This window comes from Triticum dicoccoides, chromosome 5B, assembly GCF_002162155.2.
Source record: "Triticum dicoccoides isolate Atlit2015 ecotype Zavitan chromosome 5B, WEW_v2.0, whole genome shotgun sequence".
Lineage (NCBI taxonomy): Eukaryota > Viridiplantae > Streptophyta > Magnoliopsida > Poales > Poaceae > Triticum > Triticum dicoccoides.
This window is the reverse complement of record NC_041389.1, coordinates 274,862,530-274,867,383: the sequence shown is the minus strand read 5'-3', so window position 1 is coordinate 274,867,383 and position 4,854 is coordinate 274,862,530. Positions and strand designations below refer to the sequence as shown.

Sequence of the window (4,854 nt, the reverse complement as noted above, 5' to 3'; positions counted from 1 at the left end):
TCTCTAGGTTTGTATCTCTTTCACAAAACCCCACGTAGGTGGTGTACGTATACAAGAAGAGAATAGGTGCACCATGCACGTACTCACGCTTCGTGCCTAGCCACACCCGCGCGGGTACACGGTGGAGCTCATTTCTTTATGAAATGGTAGCCCACGTGCTAATTTGAACGCCTGTAGTGGTTGATTACCTAGGGAGGTCGTGTACCACACGTGCACGAAACAAAGTTCGACTTGACGCGTTGTCGCGTTATTTTTAAATAAAGTTATAGCGCTCAATGGCACGTACACAGAATATAAAACAATTTTTATGGAGAAAAAGGTAGTCCGCTCCACTATATACAATGGAGCCTGCCTGCCTGGTTTGTCTCTCTTCAAAGTATCTCACACAAGGTTGTGGTGGCCTCTCTCTCTCATTGTTGGTCACTGATCCGGCCGCATCCCATCCACCGGGGGAAAGGGAGGAAGTGCATCGTTTCTCCGTTCGACGGCGCCGAGGCAGCACGTCCCGATCTATTGTACACACCGTTCTCTCTGACCAAGCTCTGGCATGGTAGGGCCTATGCCACCTGCTCGCTGCCGCAGTATGGGCAGATTCCGCCCGCCGCCGCTCACCTAGTTACATCCCGACGACCTCCAGGTATCCCCTCCAGCCTTGCTCCACTGCCCGTCTTCCCACGTCGTTGCATGTGGATCTTCCATAGTTCTTTGCCCAAAACGTAGCTCGTCCGGCGTACTTTCCATATTGCAATCTCGTCCTCACACCGTTTTAGACAAACACAACCGTGTTGTTATCTTCCCTTAGGACAAGGAATATGCTTCTTTTTTGTCGTCGCATGTGTCATCAACTGTTATTGGCCAGTAATTGTTTCCTTTCTACCTCTTTCTTGCAAACAGGGCTATCCATTTCACCTCGTTACTATTGCGACCTTTTGGTGAACTGCACAAATCACTTTTTTCTTAATAGTGTTTTGTGCAGTTGTACTAAAATCTCACACGGGCAACGTCTCTACATTTCAGTGCGACTGCACAAAGGGAGATTGGTTTTTCTCTATCCTCCTCATCCAACTCTGAGCCTAATCTTCTCCAACTAGTTTGTCTTAAGAGAGATTACAAAGGTGACCGGCTTCTATTTATGTGTTTATTGTTTCATCATCAGTCCTCTATTATCGTAATCACACTTAATATCTTTGGAACAGGGACGCTCAGCTCTATTTTAGTGGAACTGAACAAAATGATCGGAATGCTGCATGCTCCAGACAGTTACTTTTTTTCCCAACATGCCTTGTTGGTTTAGACAGAGCTGGGGGGACGTTGCTGCCAATGAAAGCATGGATCAATTTTAATTTAACACCTTCTCACAACTTTGTCTTCAGTTGTGATGTAAATATTAGCTTTGATCTGCTAATAATTGAGATGCATTAGCAAGGAAGTTAGTTATTTATTGTTTCCGAAAGAGCATCGATGGCAAGACACACGAAACAATAGTTGAAAGCTCACACCATTGTACAATTTCATGTTGCTGGAAAATTATTTGTATAGTACATCAATTATTATGTAAACAAATGCTGGAAGCTTGATAGCATTGCCAGAAGCCTCTTCAGCATCCGGGTCCATGTGCCATGCACAAAATTATACTCCTTCGTTCCTAAATATTTGTCTTTTTACCAATTTCAAATGGGCATTATTTAGAGTGTAGATTCACTCATTTTGCTTCGTATGTGTACTCCCTCTGTTCCTAAATACTCTATTTGTCTTTCTAGAGATTTCAACAAGTGACTACATACGGAGCAAAATGAGTGAATCTACACTCTAAAATATGTCTATATACATCCGTATGTAGTAGTCCATTTGAATCTCTAAAAAGACAAATATTTGAGTAGTCACTCGTTGAAATCTCTAGAAAGACAAATACTCCGGAGTATATATAAGAACCAAGGGGGTACTGCACAACCGCATGGGAGACTCAGCCCGGTCGTTGCGCCGCATTAATAGTGAGTAATGAGCAGTCAAATCATAAGCCCCACCTTTCCCACTATAAGTTGCTCGGAAGAAGCTACCATCAATACGCTCTTCTTTGAATCCGCTCATACTACTCCATCCGCCACTGTTTATAGAGCGCGCTTCAGAAAAAAGAAAAAAACCTGTGGGACCAAGGCGACTAGCGATCGGCCTGAAAAATAGCATTGGTAGTTATAGCACGGCGTCTATTACTAGAGGAAATAATGCGTATACACATGCATACAGTGCTTCCACCCCGGGTACACACATGCATGCACTTACTCCACTCCATAGTAGTACTCCCTTCTTTCCGGTTTATAGTGCTCAATTCAAAAATCTCACCATTCAAGGTAGATGGTGAGTGGTGGAATACTTTTTGTAGTATTGCAAAAGCACCTAATTAATACTCTTGTTTTCCTCAAAAAAATATGTTTATCAATGCATTAATTGCAATGCATGCATGCGTAAAGTACATGCATTGGTCAATTTTCTCTTAATACTTGCATGCAATGATTTAATGCACCTTGGAATGTGAACATGTGATGAAAACAACTAAATTGAGTCTTATAAAATGGGAAAACTAAAATTTTGAGATAAGCCCTATAAACCGGAAAGGAGGGAGTACATCGAGAGAAAATTGTGGACTTGATTGCGGTTACCACGCCCTAATTAATTGAGCATTAAACCAAACGCGTCTAAAGTCTCTCTGGTGGTGGAAATGCATTGAGAGAAATGCAACATAATGAAGCGCGCCCTGTAAACTGTGACGGAGGGAGGAGTAGTATGAAGGTGCAAAACCAAGTACGCGTATGGCCAGTCGGTCAACGCACCTCCTCTTGGCATATCGCTGACATGTGGGATACGAGTGTGAGCAAACCAATCTCAATTGACAGCAAAATGGCCAACCCGCTGTTCCTTGAGAGAGACGAGGAGCGAGAACACACAGACGGGCTCGCACGGAGGCCAAGATATATTCGAGCATGGTTGGTTGATCGGTATCATCATTACATGTTGGGCTGCCGTTTTCCGCCCTTCTCCAAAATAAATGTCTACTTTATCAAAGATTAAAAAAAATAAGAGTACAGACGCTCCACCGTGTGGTTCTAGTAGTAGTACTACTCATACTACTAAACCTTGCGCTTGGCTCTTCGCCTCTTCGTGAAGTCGAACAATGATGGTACTCTGCATGTTCGGTACTACAGTGTATGCCTCTAACAATCTGACACCAAATGGACTGATGCATGTCCATCGAGGGTAGGTTGCATTAGTCAAAAGGCGTAAGCGAGCTTCACCTTGTCCTACAAGCTTCTCCTCATTCTGTGAGTTGACGGGACACACCAAAAAGTACTAGTCCATACTCCCTCCTTTCTAGTTAATATGGCTTAATCTTTTTTACGGGTAAATGAGAGAGCTTTATTCATATATAAGCATTCTTAGGACGATCAGCCAAGACACTGGTCACTAGGAAGCAAGGTACCCCGCAAAAAAAGAAGTAGGAAGCGAGGTGCTTCATCAAGCCAGCTCTCGGCCACATTCAAAGTGCAGCAAGCACGGTTCGCACGAAGATGCGCCACAAGGTTTGCTGACCTGTTTACATGCTGAATAACAAAAAAAGAGGAAATATTACCGAGCGCTCCTATTTGTAACAGGATATGAGCCAGAATTAAGCGAGAATTGTGGCGAGTGTTCCATGCAATCAACTTCCATTATCACATGCGAGAACCCTCAAAGAGAACCAAATGTGTTGAAGATTGCTTTATCACATTTTAAAATTATAATAAGAGTGCAGACACTCCTCCATCCGGTTCCTAGTACTAGTATAGTGCATACCTCTATAGACTATAGTAGTAGTACTAGTACTACTACTAAACTTTGCGCTTGGTTGTTCGCCTATTCGGGAAGTAGAACAATAATAGTACTAGTATAGTGTATGTTCTGGCAATCTGACACCGAATTAACTGTTGCACGTCCACCGCCTGAGCGAGGGAGAGCTTGCATTAGTCAAAAGTTTCTCCTTGTCCTGCGAGCCACCGCGCGCAAGCTTCTCCCGTCCTGTAACCTTCTCCTCGTTCGGCAAGTTGACGGGACACAACAAAGCAATGCTAGTCCATAGTACCTCCTCCCCGGTTAATATGGCTTAATTTCGAACAAGATAAATACACTGTCTGTCACTGTATATTTGTAAACATACGGTCAGTGGACTTCATAATATGCTCATTGCGCTCAATATATATATATATATATATATATATATATATATATATATATATATATATTCTGGTGTTTATACGGTCACTAGCTCACCCTGACTGAGTATGTGTGTGCATGCACGTATAGGTTGAGCACTTGAGCGTGACCGTGTGTGTTCCGTCGTGTGCACGGACATGCATGCATTAGGGCGTCGCGCGCGTTTTTGCGTCCATGTGTACGTGTGACTGTTGCATGGGGAGTACGTGTAGGGGCCACTAAGGAGCAGTCAAATCACACAGTAAGTTAGTCGGAAGAAGCAACCATCATTTCACTCTTAAATGACACGTACACAATATAAAATGGTTGATATGGAGAGAAAAAGAAAACCACTATATATACACTAGCGGGAGCCTAAGCTACAAGCCTGCTTGCTTAGGTTGCTCTCTTCACAAGCATAGAACAACGGTGGCCACACCGCTGGTCACATATGCAGCCTGATCCCGCAGCTGGGGGAAGGGAACAATGTTCTGCGTAGACGCGCTCGACATCAACGCGGGAGAAAACCCACAGTCGGTGCGTCCCAATCGGGGGTCACCGCGGTATGGGCCGATGCTGCGTCCCAACTGCCCTTCTAGCTACAGCTCGACGTCCCAGGTAGTCCATCTT

The 4,854-nt window shown here is 44.0% G+C and overlaps 1 long non-coding RNA gene across 2 annotated transcripts in view; it reads left to right on the top strand.

The window, feature by feature from the left end:
* Window positions 1-1,245, top strand: part of LOC119308382 — a 28,334-nt gene extending 27,089 nt beyond the window's left edge. The window contains exon 4 of one of the 2 annotated variants that reach the window (XR_005150079.1): window positions 1,197-1,245. This is a non-coding gene — a long non-coding RNA (uncharacterized LOC119308382). Of the gene's footprint in view, window positions 1-1,017; window positions 1,066-1,196 lie in introns of those variants that run through there. The other variant, XR_005150078.1, reaches the window with a different exon arrangement.
* Window positions 1,246-4,854: the final 3,609 nt, after the last annotated feature.